The sequence below is a fragment of the Ixodes scapularis genome, unplaced genomic scaffold (assembly GCF_016920785.2).
Source record: "Ixodes scapularis isolate PalLabHiFi unplaced genomic scaffold, ASM1692078v2 PGA_scaffold4__175_contigs__length_147842914, whole genome shotgun sequence".
NCBI lineage: Eukaryota > Metazoa > Arthropoda > Arachnida > Ixodida > Ixodidae > Ixodes > Ixodes scapularis.
The window spans coordinates 39,277,590-39,296,259 of record NW_024609879.1 but is presented as its reverse complement, the minus strand read 5'-3'; the positions used below and the strand labels follow the sequence as shown (position 1 = coordinate 39,296,259).

The 18,670-nt window shown below is 47.8% G+C and overlaps 1 long non-coding RNA gene across 1 annotated transcript; it reads left to right on the top strand.

The window, feature by feature from the left end:
- The first annotated feature begins 4,080 nt into the window (after positions 1-4,080).
- LOC120840643 lies at positions 4,081-10,795 on the top strand. The gene is made up of 3 exons (XR_005715603.1): positions 4,081-4,169; positions 4,604-4,606; positions 10,713-10,795. It is a non-coding gene; the product is annotated as an uncharacterized LOC120840643 (long non-coding RNA).
- Positions 10,796-18,670: the final 7,875 nt, after the last annotated feature.

Here is an 18,670-nt window from a genome sequence, read left to right as displayed (position 1 = left end):
GTGTGAGCGGAGGGGGTTCCAGATCTTGTTAAGCTTGAGCAAGGGTTGTCGCTCAAAGTTTGCGTCACTCATTTTATTATTTACATGTGGACGAGCTCGCATGTTATACAAAAAAGCAGCAGCTCCAGGATTTGAAACGGATCATGTGTAGTATCCATTAGCGGAAGAGATCGCCCCGACCACTTCTCAACTCGAAACATTGCTTGTCACAAAGACCACGTAGGGGAAATGGGGAAATATTTCAACTGCCTTTGTTATATTGTGCATCCGCTTTAGGCATTCTTCGGTTCTGGTTCTCCAAAAGGCTCTGGGTTCTCCTACGAACTGCGAGTAGGTACCCTAAGCAGGATTTTTTTTATTTTTTAATTCTGTGTGTGTGTGCGTGAGGGGGCTAGTTTGAACGAAGGGCTCACAAAGCTACATTCTGCTTCCTCAAACTTCGCCCTGAATGGCCTTTGTCACGCACTGTGGTTTCCCTGGGGCTTCCCGGTCCCAGTCCCCAGCTCGAAAAAAAAAAAAAAAACGGACATTCCACAGAAACTGTATATAGAAAGAGATTGACCTCGTTTCCTACAACACCGCAAAAGTCTTTCTTTTTTTTTCCGTTCGGAAAAAAAGCACATTTTATTTTTGTCATTTCATAAAAAAAAAAAAGGCGTGTGCCGGGGGGGGGGGGGTGTCCCGTGGACAAATTGTAACGGTTACAAGTAATTTTATTACTTCAAAGAGTAATCAAATTACTCTTGTGATTACTGCCTAATAAAAGTAATCAACTGATTACAAAATTACTCCAAAAAGTAATCGATTACAAGTAATTTGATTACTTGTAATGCGTACGGTACAAGTCTGGTTTGTATTCGTCATCATTATCACTCCATTACGTCATTGCCAACTGTACAAATTCATGACGGTTCCACCTTGTATTGTGCGGTGTCGCAGACCTTTACGGTATGGGCCATCGGCCTTTCTGCCGTGCCGCTACTGTCCTGAGCCGGGATAAATGTTATTATTATATATTGTCTCGTAGCATACGCGGAAAGCAGCTGAAGCACACCAGCGATCGGGCCACCACAAGCAACCCCAAAGTATCCTTTGTACGAATTTTGAGTGACGGGTTAATTTTCTATAATCTTGTCGAGGAATAAGAGCGGTTTCTGGGACACACAAAAGAGAGTATTGGAGAGGGGGAGTTCCTCCTTCAGCTCTTTCGTTGCGGTCGGAGGCGAGACTCGTTTTCGTAACCGCTTTTCTCCCTCTGGTAAGCCCTCCGCAACGAAGAGACCGCTACTGCGTTTGCGCGCCGTTTGCCTTGACTGAAGGAACCCGGAACTCGTGGCGGGTTGCGGATTTGGCGGGAACGATCTACGAAAACTCCCTAGTATCGAAGGGAGCCGCGAGCCGCACTTTAACACGCGAAGAGCCGCATGCGGCTCACGAGCCGCAGCTTGGCCAACCTTCCTGTTTTGTATGAAATTAACACAGGAATTTCATATGAATCAACATATTTGATGGTAAACTCAAGTCAATGTCGCCAAATTAAGTTGTGATGCTTTCTTGATATTGGATACAATCTTTTACGAAAGAGTGACACATAATTCGGGCAGAAACATGGACAGCACATCTTGCGTGTTGTACAACACGCAAGATGTACAACAGGACACACGCGTGTCCTGTCCCTCAATGTTTGATGTTCAAGCTTTTTCCAACAAGAAACGATGCATCAAGGTACTGGGGTAGGTAAATGTTAAACGTGGTGATTTTATCCATGCCTTGGTTAAAATTGCCATCTTGAGCTCTCTCGGCTGCTCATTGGCTGGGCGAGCTTTCTTATGTCCACTCGTGAGATCATAATCGGCCGTATTTTGGCTATATCTTTTGACTAGAGCTAATCCTTTTAATCGATTAATTATTCGATTAATCGGTTTTGTAAATTTCCAGGTATAACAACGTAAACAGGGAAAAAGCACAATAATTTTCCTTTTATGTTTTTTTTTTTTTCGTGACTGCAATGAGCATTTTCAGTTGGGGATAAGTGTTGCTCAGTGGCGTACCAACTTGTTTTTGATTTTGTGCAGGGCCGTACTCAGAAAAAAATTTCGGTGGGGGGGGGGGGGGGGGGGGGGGCGGGGGATTTTCGGGGACAACGGCGGCCATTTTGAAAATGTCTATTGTCTTATTTTTGCCTATGAATCATGTGCATCGGTGGCATACAATGGAGAGTTATAGCAAACCGGAGAACCGGTCCCGGTTTGGTGCCCGGTAGCCGACCGGTGCCACTGCGCGTACGCAGAGGTGGAGATTAAAATCGGCTGGCTGCAAGTGCACCGACCAGGGCCGTACCCAGAAAAAAATTTCGGGGGGGGGGGGGGGGGTCTCAGAACCCCCTAACTCCCCCCCCCCCCCCCCCCCCCCTCCCCTGGTTACGGCCCTGATTGTGTGTGTGTGGGGGGCGGGGAGGCAAAAACACATGCCTTGCTCCCCCCCCTCTGAGAACTGGGGGCAAGAGCCCCCCTTGCCTCCCCGGTTGGTACGCCCATGGTGTTGCTATTTGTGAGTTTCCCATTGACCAACAGATGAAAGTCTTCGTTTTATGAGAGAGTTTGAGTAGATCATTCCGATACCTCCGATAACGATACGATGCATGCACAAAGGTGACGGCGGAGTGTCGGCTATCGTTATCAGAGTCATCGGAACGATCTACTAAAACTCTCTATTGTTTGAAATCACTGGGGTAAAAAACAACCTAAAGTTGGAATATAGATAATGGGAAGAACACAAAAGGACGGACAAGACGAAATCCTCTTGTCGGACCTTGTGTTTTGTGTTTTTCCCATTATTTATACTGTCCTTACCAGCACGCTCTCCATTCCAAGGAAAGTTTTTGTTTTTGTTTTGCTTCACCGGTTTTTCAGTTGAATCGATTAAGCGGTTAAAAAGAATGAATCGCGATTGAAGCAATAATTGATCAATCCAAAGTCGATCAATCACCCAACCATACTTTTCACCCGTACACCCTTGAGAGATATCTGACGGCCGCTGACACGTTTTGTGCAACACCTCCTAAATAAGAAAGCCAAAAGTATGGGGGGGGGGGGGGGGGGGTTGTGGCGGGACGTCGACGCGACCCACCGTCCCGGGTACCGCTGATCCTAGTGACGCCACTGCAACGGTGCAAGAATGAAAAAAAAAAATCATTGTTGGAGAAGAGGAACAAGCGGGACAAAGGACAAACACAGATCTCCAAACACAGCTAGGTGACTGGTGCGCGAACGAAAAGATCTGCCTGGTCATCGTAGCGAACCAGAAGCCTCTCCATTTCCAGTTGAGCGCTTAGACGTCAGTAGTGCAGACGGATTTTATCAGCTGCCACACTGCAGTCTAGCACCAACAAGGGTAAACGGCCTGCATTTTTAGGTTATGACCATAACGCAATTAATGCAAAGGTTCAAGCGAGCTGGACAAGAATGACGATTAAATCCCTGGAGAACGGGAACAAACGACAGACACAAATCTCCAAGCACAGCTAGGTGTGTGGTGCGCGAACGAAAAAGTCCGCCTGGTCCTGGTATCGAACCAGCAACCTCTTTATTTCCAGTAGAGAGCTCTCATTTTCCGAAATGGCGGCGAATATTGGATAAGACAAGTGGCCAATGGCCACAAGGTAGTTGTGGAGGCCATGCCGGGCCAGAAGAAGGTTCGTGCGAACTCTTTCGTGCCAGAACCACAAGTGACTTTTATTCTGTCGAAAATAACACACGAAGCCGCCCCAGCGGTGGCACAGGGTTGCCTGCGGCAATCACGTACGCGAGGGTTGCGCCCTCTAAATCTCCCCCCTCAGAATCACACTAAAGGTTCAACTTCCTGGGACGCACCACCCGTCGGCCACACCTGGTTCTTTGTACAGGTGAGGTATCCAAGTCAGGTTCGTTGCGCCGGAGGTTGTGGCTCGTAGGCGAAGGTGGCTGCTGAGGTTGAGCCGATCCTTGAGCTGCAGGTGCCACCAACTCTTGAGGAGGAACCAGTCCTTGAGTAAGAGCCAGTCCTTGAGGTGCAGGTGCAGATGGTAGCCGAGGGGAAGCCCGTTCCTGCGCTGCAGGTGCCACCGGTTCTTGAGAAGGAGCCAGACCTTGAGCCTCTTCTCTCGCAGTTGGGTCTTCACTGCCTGTCCAGTCTGTCTATGCTAGATCGCAAACTCAACGATGAAGATAACTCAATCGGTCGCTGATTGGCTGCCCTTTTGGTCACGTGATGTGACGTTGCGATTGAGTTTTTTCCCTACGGATTCCGATGGAGTTCGAGCTATGCTGGTGAAATAATGAAGTTCGCGGTGACGTCAAAATGTCGTCACGATTGAGTTTGGCGATGGAGATAACTTTGTAGTAGTCGGGCAGCAAAAGTTGCCAAAGTCAATGAAGATGGCGACGTTCAAGCTCGCGGACGGGGCGGACCAAAGCGGACTATCGCTACGTTTTTATGTGTTCGCCGTTCAAGGTTCGTCAGGGACGTAATCGGGGAATACTGCCCGACACTCGCTGGTGCTGATATTTGCCGTGGAAGCTTTGGCGGCGTCGCGAGGGGCCCCCATATGGTGACCGCCGAGCAGCAAGTGCTCTCTTTGAGCGTTGCTGGCGGCACATTTTGCTGCGACGAAGACGTCACCGTGTGTCGGTGTGCTGCGAGTCGCATTCTTTGGATGCTACAGAGGCGATAATCGATAATTCGGGGCTGAAGGTGGGTGGGCTTCGCGCGCCAAGTGAAGACGGAAAGACGATGACCAAGAAGTTCAGCGATGCGAATTCAGCGGTGTTGTCGGTAAGTGCTCAATACACATTTCCTCAATGCACTTGCACGAGAGCTCTCGGTAGAAAACGGGTGCTTCGTTCACCGTGATGAGTGTCCTGTGAGATAGTCGCACGGATTCAAGCTTACTCGTGATTGCATGTGTATCATCCAAATGTCTTGGGCCTCAACATCTGGAAATTTTTCTGCTGCAGCACGTTGTGTACGTTTTCATTTTACGATTGCAGGTTCAAACTGGTACAGTATCTTGTTCTTTGCTTGTGTTGTCTGAAACATTTCTGCTGCTTTTCTGCCACACCGGGTAGGGCGCCTCGTCAAGCTGCAAGCCATGCAACTTGACGTTTGACATTATATGTCCCATCTCCCACCTTTGTATGTAAAGGAAAATAAAGAGATTATTACCTCAATTGACACCTTTTTGCTCTGAAGGCATAATTTTGGGTATTGTGCAAGACAAGTGGAATATCTCCACTTTTTTTTTCAACATTTTTATTATTACATTTTCAGCCTTTTTGGGATGCTATGCAACTACTATCTCCAAGTAGAGGCTGCATTAGCATATAGAATTTCTATCTAGTCTTGATGTGCTTTTGGACAACTGAAAAGGTTATGAAACATTCATGTCAGATACCGCCTCACTGTTGTGTGCAGGTGACAGCGACGAAACCCTGAAGCCATGCTTGCACACCAATTCCTCGCAACCCCAATGGATGCTCTGCTGTTCTGAGGCCAAGCTTAACAAAAAGCATTGCTTAGGATTCTGTCGTAGAGCAGTGAATAGGATGCTGAAAAGCAGCTTCCGGTGGTTGTAAAGGTGCTAGGCACAGCAACTTCATTTGACTTTCTGCACAATGCGGGCTTGTATAGCTCTATTTTGGGGCCTCTCCCTTGAGCCCCAAGAGTCCGACCACGAGGACGGTGTAAGCTTTGACAGCAGAGGACACGCTGTGCAGTGCTGAAAATCTGAGAGGTGGCCACCTCTGCAAGTATGTGCTGCCTACCAGGGTCTCCCTGCTCAAACTTGAAGCCTGGCAGCTGTTGAGGTTACTACGAGCTTTGTCTCTCGTCACATCTGCGAAATATACTTGTGTGTATCTGCTTGTAATGTTTTGTCATACTTTGTAACTTGCCAAATCAAGTAGACATGGTAAGTCCTTTTGGGCTGCAGGGTGGTCTACCTAAAAGACAGTTCAAGCAGAGTTTTGGTATGGCACCTAAAAATGGAAGTTTGTAATAAGTTGATGTTTCTGAAAAAGCTTTTTAACACAATGTTTTTGGCAGGGTAACCTTGCAAAAATGCAAACCGCATAAGCGAAACGTCGAGGCATTAGAATAGAAAATAAAAGAGGGCCTCCTCATGGGTGGCATCTTGTTTACCATTGACTGCATAAGCATTCTGGCTCTAACAGTATATTGTTCCAAGCATAGAAAAAGAAAAGGTGAAGAATTAACTGTGGTTGCTGGTATCTAATAATAATAATAATAATAATTTTATTTGCACTTCCAAGGGCGCAGGTGGTGGTGTGCTGGGCTGAACAGATAGGTGAGAACCCTTACGCGGAGCGCCTGTCAGCCCACCACCACCTGCACCTGGACGATTGAACTTGCACCGCCGTGTCACCGTTAATTGTGAAATTTCTGGTTCCCTGTATATGAAATATACATCGACATCTGAAGTCGGGATACGAGTCCCGGCACATAAACAATTGCACCGAGATTTCCTGACCCAAAATTTGTATTCGATGTACGACAATTTTGTCGGGTATGACCAAGGTAGTGCTGCAAACCTTTTTTTCCATGCTATACTGAAATCATGACAGACGCAAAATGGTGCCTAGGGAGCATGTTTTATTGTGCATGAAAATTCTGCACCCCCATGAGGGGCAGCACGAGTGTGGTCAGTGAAGATGACTGCTGGCTATCTGCAGCTGCTTGTCCCTCCACAGCCTGCAAACAAAGTACACGAAAAGGGTGAATGTTTATAAAAACAAGCATTTTTAAAGACTATGTTACAGAAATTGCATAGAACAAGAGAATCCCAGGGGTGTGGTGAGCAGTAGTGTATGGCATACCACTGCTTTTATCTTCTTTTAGAACTCTTATGCAGTGCTGGAAATATCAAGAATGTGAGACTCCTGAAAGACATTTTGTTTATGCGGGCACCTTCCTAACCAAGGAACTGCTCAGACCAGCAAGCTCATGCTGTGGGTCTTCCAGTACAACACGCAACCTATGAAGCAAGCAGCCTTGAGCAATGTGCACCTAGCATGATCCAATTACTTTGCAGCAGACAGGCCTGCTCTGTCCATCACATGAAAAATGGAAAGTGAAAAGTTGGAAGTCACTCACTTCAAAACACAACACAAGGTCCGAAAATGAAAAGGAGCAAGAACAGAAGAGTCCTGCATTCACTTTCCTTTATGCTATAACTGTCTGTCATAACTGATTCCCAATGACAAGTTAACTGTTGTTCTCGTCAATGTTTTTGGTGCTGTGGAAGTCCAGCTCTTCCGCATTGCACTGAGCAAAAAACAAAGACTGTGAGCCCAAGCTGCTCTGGGTGTAACTCAATAAAGCAAGGACGGAGAAACTTGGCCTGGAATAATTCATTAGTGCCATATGACACAGGTTTTCTTTCGACGGTTCTCCAACCAATGCTTGCCAGCCAATTTTAGACCTTGACTGCATTTCTCTACATCTAGGGCACTCGTGCTGTAATGTTGGGTGCCCAGCAGCATGTGCAATGCAACCAGCTGCTCTCGCTGAGTGGGCGAGAGGTCCTAAACAGTGCAGCTGGGGACAGTTCAGGCCCTCACCATCCAGGGTGGCAGTGTACAGCTGCAGCTGAAAAAGATTAGCACAAGTGACCAATGACCGGAGTAGCAAAATTGCGACAGGCAGCGCTACTGTTCCCGAGCGCGCCAATAGCAAGTGCCAGTCATGTTCCATGTCTCAACGTTGGAGGCTGCCAGAAAATTGAGGGATAAGATAGCTTTCGGAATGCAAGCTTTAGGATAGGCTGCTTTGTGCCGGCCACCACCGTGTGTCGCGATTTTGCTGCTCCGGTCGTTGGTCGCTTGAGCTTATCTTTTTCCGCTGCAGCTCTACCTGATGACTGGTGCACAGCTGACACGACACAGTTTCAGTAGCATGCATACATGGTTTGCAGGTAATGTCATGTCAGTATAAAAGACAAGACCTTTGAGTACTTCCAAGGGCACCGTGTTGGTGACCACCACTTGGTACATGTCAGATGTGGTTAATGGCAGAGGCTGCTCATATTGCCATGCACGTCTCCGAGCAAGCTTGCCCGTGGCCGAATGGTTATTGTGCTTAGCTTGCACACAAAGGGCTGAGGTATGATGCCTGGCCGCACATGCACCTTTTTGTTATTTCTGTAAATGTTGCATTCTGGTTTAATTCAAGAATCCCATTGCTTGTTCAAAGTCAGAATGTTCTACGCACCGAACTTTCTATGCCGATTGTTCCAGAAGTCCACGCATATACATGAGGGGTACTGCGTGGCGATACAAAGAGTCTCGCTCTTGCGCTCAATCGTGCTACTCCGCCGACCTTCGATGCCTGTGATGCTACCTCTTTGTATTTTTGTTTTTGGCACAAGTTCGCCAAATTAAACGTTTAGTGCCTGTTCATTCGTCACCTGACCATCTGTCATTCGCGAAATTTTGGTGGATGTGCGGGACATTAACATAAAGGTGCATGCGCGGCCAGAAATCAAACCTTGGCCCTTTATGTGGGAACCAAGTACGAGAACCATTCGGCCACGGGCGCGCTTGCTCGTAGACGTACGGGGAAATATGTGCTAGTGCAGGCACTTGGGCTAAGCCTAGGCAGAAGTTTAATCCGTCAAGTGATGATGACAAAGTTTGTCTAGTTCAGTACGCAGAAAATATTGCTCTGTGTGGTGGCGAGAACCATCTGCTACTTACTCTCAACTGTGACAGATTGTGATATCTAGCCAGAGGTGGAGGACGTGAATGCCCGAGTGCAAAAAATGAAGAGAAGTATACAAAAATGCACGCCGATGATTTTGCCGAGTTCGACAGGCAATGCCCAGCCAGGTGCGTCCTGCTTCCACAGCCCTTTGCAGCAAATACTTTTAGAAGTGGACTTTTTATATAAATAGCAGACACCGGTTTTGGAATTGGTGAGCCAGTTTTGTCTTAGTGTCATTCCGTTGTCGATTTCAGGACAGTGGGTAGATGTGGTGCTGCCGGGAATGTTCGGTGGAAGCAGGTTGCTGTTGGGAAACAGGACCGGAGGCAGCCGTAATTTTCCTGACACAGTCTCATTAATTGGATCTGTGTCTTGTCCGACACGAAACTCAAGTAACCATGTGTGGATTGCCTCTGCACCATGTGTACACTTAAGTTTTTGCAAGTCTTGCTGAGGTGTCACCTTGCTAGAAACATCACGGTTGGACCTACAGTCACCTTGGGAGCTACCGACCAGGCACAATATTTTAATGACAGCATCTTCTACATAGTTATGCACAGTGCAGGTCATGTTCACATTTTTGTGCAATTGCTGAGATGGGTACAAAAGCTGTCACTTTGGGCCACTGGAGCCAGCACAGTTCACCATGATCACAGTGTAGCAAAGCTGCAACCCCACAACATCAATGGCCACCAGCATGAGGCTACCGACGGCGCTCATGCATAATACATGTCCTGACACAGGCGCAAACCACGTATTATGGAGATGAATCCAGACTGTTTTTTATACCTACCATTTGGTGGTGGTGGAGCTGCCATCTGTGCTGGGTCCTCACTAGCACCTTTGGCCACAGCAGATGAGTCCTGCATCATCCAATCAAACACAAGTTAACGCACAACAAACTGGCAGCCTTTCTGGTTCCGCGTTGATGTAATGCCCAATTGCCTACACTTTAGAATTGAGGTATCGGAGTGCCTCATGCACAGCTCTAGAGAAATTAACTCGTCAGCTTGAGCGCTACGATCCGAGCTTTCAAAGAAACATCACGAGGCAGCACACTCGTGCAAAGTGAATAAGAACAAAAACAACACAGTGTCTGTTTACTACAAGTAGCAAGTTTTAGGAGACCGTTACCGTGTTCTGCGGTGGCCACGGTACGGCTGGTAACGCTTTAAGCGCGCTGAAAAGCATGCCTCAAAGTTACAGCGCGAGCTCCCAGTAGCAATTTCGCTGCGCACGGCAACGGTACGCTAAAACCGCCCATTGAGATGCCATGCACTTACTTACCGACACTGCAGCCGAGATGCCGAGTGGCGACGGACGAGGCGCGTCCGCCGTCGAAATCATGCGCCTTCTTCCGTGTCTTAGCGAGGAACCTTTCTCATATGGGCCAAGATTCTGTCCTACTCCTCGAGTTCAGCGAGGACACTTGGTTCACGTCCCCCACCAGACTGCCGAGTAGTAATCGCGACGTGAAAAAGCCCGACTTGACAGCAAAAATTCCAAAAGTGAGGCAAATCTTCGTACAGACACACGGGCACTTTTCGTGCGACATCCACCGTCGGCCATGACGATTCATCACGATCGCGATGCAGCTCACGCATTGCGATCATCTAAATTGTTTCACTTACGTAAAAAGACATGATTCATGCGACCTAGACTTGACACCGGTAATTATATTTAGATTGTACCGCATTATACATTTTCAGAAGTTAAAAATGTTGCTTTTACAAGACCCTTCGATGCGGCCTTGCGCATTTCCCTCTAGGGACATATTTTGGGGACAAATCCCGATGAAGTTTCAACTCAATCGCCACTCTCCGTCGACGTCATCAACGCGCTGCGATGAAGTTCCCTGCCAGTTGAGTTCGCCGCCGATTGAGATTGGGCTCCTCCCACCGGCGACGTCACGATGAAGTTTCTTCATCGCTTTTTCCAGCATAGATAGACTGAAGGGCACCAAGTTTCTCCGGTTGCGCTGCCAGATTGCTCCCTCATCTGTTTCCACCACGTACGACCTGGGACGTTGCGCTGGACTGAGGACACGACCTTGGACGTTGCGCTGGACTGAGGACAGTAGCCTTTACCCGTTCTGGACGAACCCAGACGCGGGTACCGTCTTCCAGCGGCGAGAGTAGCCCGATGGCGGCGATCAAAGTCGGTGACTTGCCGACGTTTGAGCTTCGCGGCATTGGTGGCCACCTCCTCCTGCGGCTTGCTACTTGGCACCAACAGTCTCCCCTCCTTGGGAAGTCTGGTGCGGAGTCGGCGCCCCATCAACAATTGTGCCGGACTGAAACCTGAGGGTCCGGGGGTGTCTCGGTACTTGAGCAAAGCCATGCACGGATCTTGAGCCTTGCGTAGCAAGTTCTTCACCGTGCGCACCATGCGCTCTGCCTCCCCATTGGACTGGGGGAAGTTTAGGCTGCTTGTCTGGTGTGCGATTCCGTACGATGCCATGAACCGAGCGAATTCGTGGGACTGGAAGGGTGGTCCGTTGTCTGAACGCAGAGTGGAGGGGATGCCGTGACGAGCGAAAATGCTCTTGAGCACTTGAATGACATGCCCAGCTGTTGCAGAGTTGAGCGAGACCACTTCCGGATAACTGGAATAATAGTCGACCACGAGGAGGTAAGTCTGTCGGTTCAGGTGAAACAAGCCAGCGCCCAGAAAGTCCCAAGGTAGACTTGGAAGCTGCGTGCTCCGAAGTGGCTTTGCTGGATTGTCTCGGTACGACGTGCACTGTTCACATTGTGCCACGAGTGCTGCTATATCAGCGTTGATACTTGGCCACCATGCTGATTCCCGGGCCCGAGCCTTGCATCTGTAATGCCTTGGTGACCTTCATGAATCAAAGTCAGCGCTGTCGCACGTTGCACTGTTGGTACCACAATGCGAGTGTCTTTCAGAAGTAAACCATCACAAACCGAAAGTTCGTCCAACACGCTTGCATACTTCATCAGGTGAAGCGGTAACTTTGACTTCGGAGGGAACCCGTTGTGGCACATCGACGCGAGTGCTCGACACTCCCCGTCGCTTGCTTGAGCAGTTCGAAGGTCCTCCAGCTGTAGAGATGCTGCTCCGTCTATGCTGGAAAAAGCGATAAAGAAACTTCATCGTGACGTCGCCGGTGGGAGGAGCCTAATCTCAATCGGCGGCGAACTCAACTGGCAGGGAACTTCATCGCGGCGCGTTGATGACGTCGACGGAGAGTGGCGATTGAGTTGAAACTTCATCGGGATTTGTCAACACCTCCTAGAGAAGAAGGCCAGTCTGTCTATGCTGGAAAAAGCGATGAAGAAACTTCATCGTGACGTCGCCGGTGGGAGGAGCCTAATCTCAATCGGCGGCGGACTCAACTGGCAGGGAACTTCATCGCGGCGCGTTGATGACGTCGACGGAGAGTGGCGATTAAGTTGAAACTTCATCGGGATTTGTCCCCAAAATATGTCCCTAGAGGGAAATGCGCAACGCCGCATCGAAGGGTCTTGTAAAAGCAACATTTTTAACTTCTCAAAATGTATAATGCGGTACAATCTAAATATAATTACCGGTGTCAAGTCTAGGTCGCATGAATCATGTCTTTTTACGTAAGTGAAACAATTTAGATGATCGCAATGCGTGAGCTGCATCGCGATCGTAATGAATCGTCATGGCCGACGGTGGATGTCGCACGTGAAGTGCTCGTGTGTCTGTACGAAGATTTGCTTCACTTTTGGAATTTTTGCTGTCAAGTCGGGCTTTTTCACGTCGCGATTACCATTCGGCAGTCTGGTGGGGGACGTGAACCAAGTGTCCTCGCTGAACTCGAGGAGTAGGACAGAATTTTGGCCCATATGAGAAAGGTTCCTCGCTAAGACGCGGAAGAAGGCGCATGATTTCGAGGGCGGACGCGCCTCGTCCGTCGCCACACGTCATCTCGGCTGCAGTGTCGGTAAGTAAGTGCATGGCACCTCAATGGGCGGTTTTAGCGTACCGTTGCCGTGCGCAGCGAAATTGCTACTGGGAGCTCGCGCTGTAATTTAGAAGCATGCTTTTCAGCGCGCTTAAAGCCTTACCAGCCGTACCGTGGCCACCGCAGAACACGGTAACGGTCTCCTAAAACTTGCTACTTGTAGTAAAGAGACACTGTGTTGTTTTTGGTCTTATTGATTTTGCACGAGTGTGCTGCCTCGTGATGTTTCTTTGAAAGCTCGGATCGTAGCGCTCAAGCTGACGAGTTAATTTCTCTAGAGCTGTGCATGAGGCACTCCGATACCTGAATTCTAAAGTGTAGGCAATGGGCATTACATCAACGCGGAACCAGAAAGGCTGCCAATGTGTTGTGCGTTAACTTGTGTTTGATTGAATGATGCAGGACTCATCTGCTGTGGCTAAAGGTGCTAGTGAGGACCCAGCACAGATGGCAGCTCCACCACCACCAAATGGTAGGTATAAAAAACAGTCTGGATTCATCTCCATAATACGTGGTTTGCGCCTGTGTCAGGACATATATTATGCAGGAGTGCCGTCGGTAGCCTCATGCTGGTGGCCATTGATGTTGTGGGGTTGCAGCATTGCTACACTGTGATCATGGTGAACTGCGCTGGCTCCAGTGGCCCAGAGTGACAGCTTTTGTACCTATCTCAGCAATTGCACAAAAATGTGAACGTGACCTGCACTGTGCATAACTATGTAGAAGATGCTGTCATTAACCTATTGTGCCTGGTCGGTAGCTCCCAAGGTGACTGTAGGTCCAACCGTGTTGATGTTTCTAGCAAGGTGACACCTCAGCAAGACCATGGTGCAGAGACAATCCACACATGGTTACTTGAGTTTTGTGTCGGACAAGGCACAGATCCAATTAATGAGACTGTGTCAGTAAAAAGACGGTGGAAGCAGGTTTCCAACAGCAACCTGCTTCCACCGAACATTCCCGGCAGCACCACATCTACCCCTGCCCTGAAATTGACAAGGGAATGACACTAAGGCAAAACTGGCTCACCAATTCCAAAACCGGTGTCTGCTATTTATATAAAAGGTCCACTTCTAAAAATATTTGCTGCAAAGGGCTGTGGAAGCAGGACGCACCTGGCTGGGCATTGCCTGTCGAACTCGGCAAAATCATTGGCGTGCAGTTTTGTATACTTCTCTTCATTTTTTGCACTCAGGTATTCACATCCTCCACCTTTGGCTAGATATCACAATCTGTCACAGTTGAGAGTAAGTAGCAGATGGTTCTCGCCACCACACAGAGCAATATTTTCTGCGTACTGAACTGGACAAACAGGACAAACTTTGTCATCATCACTTGACGGTTTAAACTTCTGCCTAGGCTTAGCCCAAGTGCCTGCACTAGCACATATTTCCCCGCACGTCTCCGAGCAAGCGCGCCCGTGGCCAAATGGCCACGGGCGCGCTTGCTTAAGGTCTAAAATCAAGTCAAGGTCTAAAATTGGCTGGCAAGCATTGTTTGGAGAACCGTCGAAAGAAAACCTGTGTCATATGGCACTAATGAATTATTCCAGGCCAAGTTTCTTTGTCCTTGCTTTATTGAGTTACACCCAGAGCAGCTTGGGCTCACAGTCTTTGTTGTTTGCTCAATGCAATGCGGAAGAGCTGGACTTCTACAGCACCAAAAACATTGACGGGAACAACAGTTAACTTGTCATTGGGAATCAGTTATGACAGACAGTTATAGCATAAAGGAAAGTGAATGCAGGACTCTTCTGTTTTTGCTCCTTTTCATTTTCGGACCTTGTGTTGTGTTTCGAAGTGAGTGATTTCCAACTTCTCGCTTTCCATTTTTCATGTGATGGACAGAGCAGGCCTGTCTGCTGCAAAGTAATTGGATCATGCTAGGTGCACATTGCTCAAGGCTGCTTGCTACATAGGTTGTGTGTTGTACTGGAAGACCCACAGCATGAGTGTGCTAGTCTGAGCAGTTCCTTGGTTAGGAAGGTGCCCCCATAAACAAAATGTCTTTCAGGAGTCTCGCATTCTTGATATTTCGAGCACTACATAAGAGCTCTAAAAAAAGATAAAAGCAGTGGTATGCCATACACTACTGCTCACCACACCCCTGGGATTCTCTTGTTCTATGCAATTTCCATAGTCTTTAAAAATGCTTGTTTTTATAAACATTCACCCTTTTCGTGTACTTTGTTTGCAGGCTGTGGAGGGACAAGCAGCTGCAGATAGCCAGCTGTCATCTTCACTGACCACACTCGTGCTGCCCCTCATGGGGGTGCAGAATTTCCATGCACAATAAAACATGCTCCCTAGGCACCATTTTGCGTCTTTCATGATTTCAGTATAGCATGGAAAAAAGGTTTGCAGCACTACCTTGGTCATACCCGACAAAATTGTCATACATCGAATACAAATTCTGGGTCAGAAAATCTCGGTGCAATTGTTTATGTTCCGGGACTCGTATCTCGACTTCGGATGTCGATGTATATTTCCTATACAGGGAACCAGAAATTTCACAATTAACGGTGACACGGCGGTGCAAGTTCAATCGTCCAGATACCAGCAACCACAGTTAATTGTTTACCTTTTCTTCCTCTATGCTTGGAACAATATACTGTTAGAGCCAGAATGCTTATGCAATCAATGGGAAACAAGATGCCACCCATGAGGAGGCCCTCTTTTATTCTCTATTCTAATGTCTCGACGTTTCGCTTATGCGGTTTGCATTTTTGCAAGGTTACCCTGCCAAAAACATTGTGTTAAAAAGCTTTTTCAGAAACATCACTTTATTATAAACTTCCATTTTTAGGTGCCATACCAAAACTCCGCTTGAACTATCTTTTAGGTAGACCGCTCTGCAGCCAAAGCGACTTACCGTGTCTACTTGATTTGGCAAGTCATAAAGTATGACAAAACATTGCAAGCGGATACACACAAGTATATTTCGCAGATGTGACGAGAGACAAAGCTCGTAGTAGCCTCAACAGCTGCCAGGCTTCAAGTTTGAGCAGGGAGACCCTGGTAGGCAGCACATACTTGCAGAGGTGGTCACCTCTCAGATTTTCAGCACTGCACAGCGTGTCCTCTGCTGTCAAAGCTTACACCGTCCTCGGGGTCGAACTCTTGGGGCTCAAGGGAGTGGCCCCAAAATAGAGCTACACAAGCCCGCATTGCGCAGAAAGTCAAATGATGTTGCTGTGCCTAGAACCTTTGCAACCACCGGAACCTGCTTTTCAGCATCCTATTCACTGCTCTACGACAGAATCCTAAGCATTGCTTTTTGTTAAGCTTGGCCTCAGAACAGCAGAGCGTCCATTGGGGTTGCGAGGAATTGGTGTGCAAGCATGGCTTCAGGGTTTTGTCGCTGTCACCTGCACACAACAGTGAGGCGGTATCTGACATGAATGTTTCATAACCTTTTCAGTTGTCCAAAAGCACATCAAGACTAGATAGAAATTCTATATGCTAATTCAGCCTCTACTTAGAGATAGTAGTTGCATAGCATCCCAAAAAGGCTGAAAATGTAATAACAATAAAGTTGGAAAAAAAAGTGGAGATATTCCACTTGTCTTGCACAATACCCAAAATTATGCCTTCAGAGCAAAGAGGTGTCAATTGAGTTTATAATCTCTTTATTTTCCTTTATATACAAAGGTGGGAGATGGGGCATGTAATGTCAAACCTCAAGCTGCATGGCTTGCAGCTTGACGAGGCGCCGTACCCGGTGTGGCAGAAAAGCAGCAGAAACGTTTCAGACAACACAATCAACGGACAAAATACTCTACCAGCTTGAACCTGCAATCGTAAAATGAAAACGTACACAACGTGCTGCAGCAGAGCAATTTCCAAATGTTGAGGCCCGAGACATTTGGATGATACACATGCAATCACGAGTAAGCTTGAATCCGTGCGACTATCTCACACGACACTCATCACGGTGAACGAGGCACCCGTTTTCTACCGAGAGCTCTCGTGCAAGCGCATTGAGAAAATGTGTATTGAGCACTTACCGACAACACCGCTGAATTCGCATCGCTGAACTTCTTGGTCGTCGTCTTTCCGTCTTCACTTGGCGCGCGAAGCCCACCCACCTTCAGCCCCGGGTTATCGATTATCGCCTCTGTAGCATTCAAAGAATGCGACTCGCAGCACACCGACGCACGGTGACGTCTTCGTCGCAGCAAAATGTGCCGCCAGCAACGCTCAAAGAGAGCACTTGCTGCTCGGCGGTCACCATATGGGGCCCCTCGCGACGCCGCCAAAGCTTCCACGGCAAATGTCAGCACCAGCCAGTGTCAGGCAGTATTCCCCGATTACGTCCCTGACGAACCTTGAACGGCGAACACATAAAAACGTAGCGATAGTCCGCTTTGGTCCGCCCCACCCGCGAGCTTGAACGTCGCCATCTTCATTGACTTCGGCAACTTTTGCTGCCCGACTACTACAAAGTTATCTCCATCGCCAAACTCAATCGTGACGACATTTTGACGTCACCGCGAACTTCATTATTTCACCAGCATAGCTCGAACTCCATCGGAATCCGTAGGGAAAAACTCAATCGCAACGTCACATCACGTGACCAAAAGGGCAGCCAATCAGCGACCGATTGAGTTAACTTCATCGTTGAGTTTGCGATCTAGCATAGACAGACAGAGCGCTCTGAGAGGTTACGTCACAATGGCGGAGGAAGGAAGTCCATGGCGCAACTACGTGAGAATACGCTATCGACGTGAAAAAAATGTACCTCGGCGCGGTGGTGTTGATGCGCGTTTATCCGGCATTAATATACGTTTTAAAGGCGCAGTCTTGTACAATTTATTATATATATAATATAAACGTAATATACAACGCGTTACCGAGGTTGAGAGTACCAAATTGATATTTATGAGTATCCCCGTAACCGCGGGACTACGTGCAGTTCCGCAGTACCCCACACTTTTCGAAAGGACCGGCTGCGATGCTGCCGATGCCACATGGCTCCGATTCTGGTAAATTTACGTTGTGTGTGAGCTGCTGACTGTCTGAAAACGAACGCTGAGACATCTCAGAAGGGAAGGATACCGAAAAGAAATCCAGTCATTGTTGCAGGGAGCGCACACGAGCAAGAGATGGATCGACAACGTCAAGCCTTTCGTCGCCGCTGCTCTCGTGTGTGGTACTTTTGAGACTTGTTTCCCGTCGTATTTCTGTCATCACCGTAGTCTCGGGTAGTTTTTTTGTGTTCGCTTGATACTACGGCATTTACGTGGATTCGTGAAACAAGTCCTGCTTCGTTTTGAGTGGCATGTGTGACAACTAGCCAACGAAGACTGGTCGATTAATCGATAGACCTCTCTCGACAGAGAGAGGCTTCTTGGAGTTCGTGCTCAAATGTGTGCGTCACGGATATTGTGGGACGTATGGATACGATCCACAGGTGAGAAACAACTTATTTACGGACTTTCTTGGTCATGCAGGACGCAAGAAAGATGCTGCAATTTTTTTTGTAATCGCATGATAGATTGCAATTTTGTTCTTTGTCATGATTTGTGTGCAGTTGCGTCGACATTTGTAAATATGCGCGCTAATCTAGTTTTCACTGGAAGGCGAAAAACAAGTTTGTGTCATTATTGAAAGTGCGTTGTTCGTGGTTCTGTGTTTATTTATACCAAAGTTATTTTATTGCCTTTTCCGCGTTTATACTGGAATCTTAACTGTATTAAGGTAATAGTATTATTATATACAAAATAAGTTATGTGTTGTTCTAAGGCAGCTCGAGCCCCATAGGGAGAAGTAAATGAGTAGACTAAGTAAAGTTTAGTACCCCTGCCACACGGAAAAGTTAATATATTTTCTTTCAGTGATATAGAATTTAATCAGCTTGCGGTCTTGAGTGATTATACGAGCGCCGCAAGCGGATTTGTCGACCCCATAATGTCATTCGATCGAAATTGCATTAATTTTGCCATGTGGCCGGGGTATG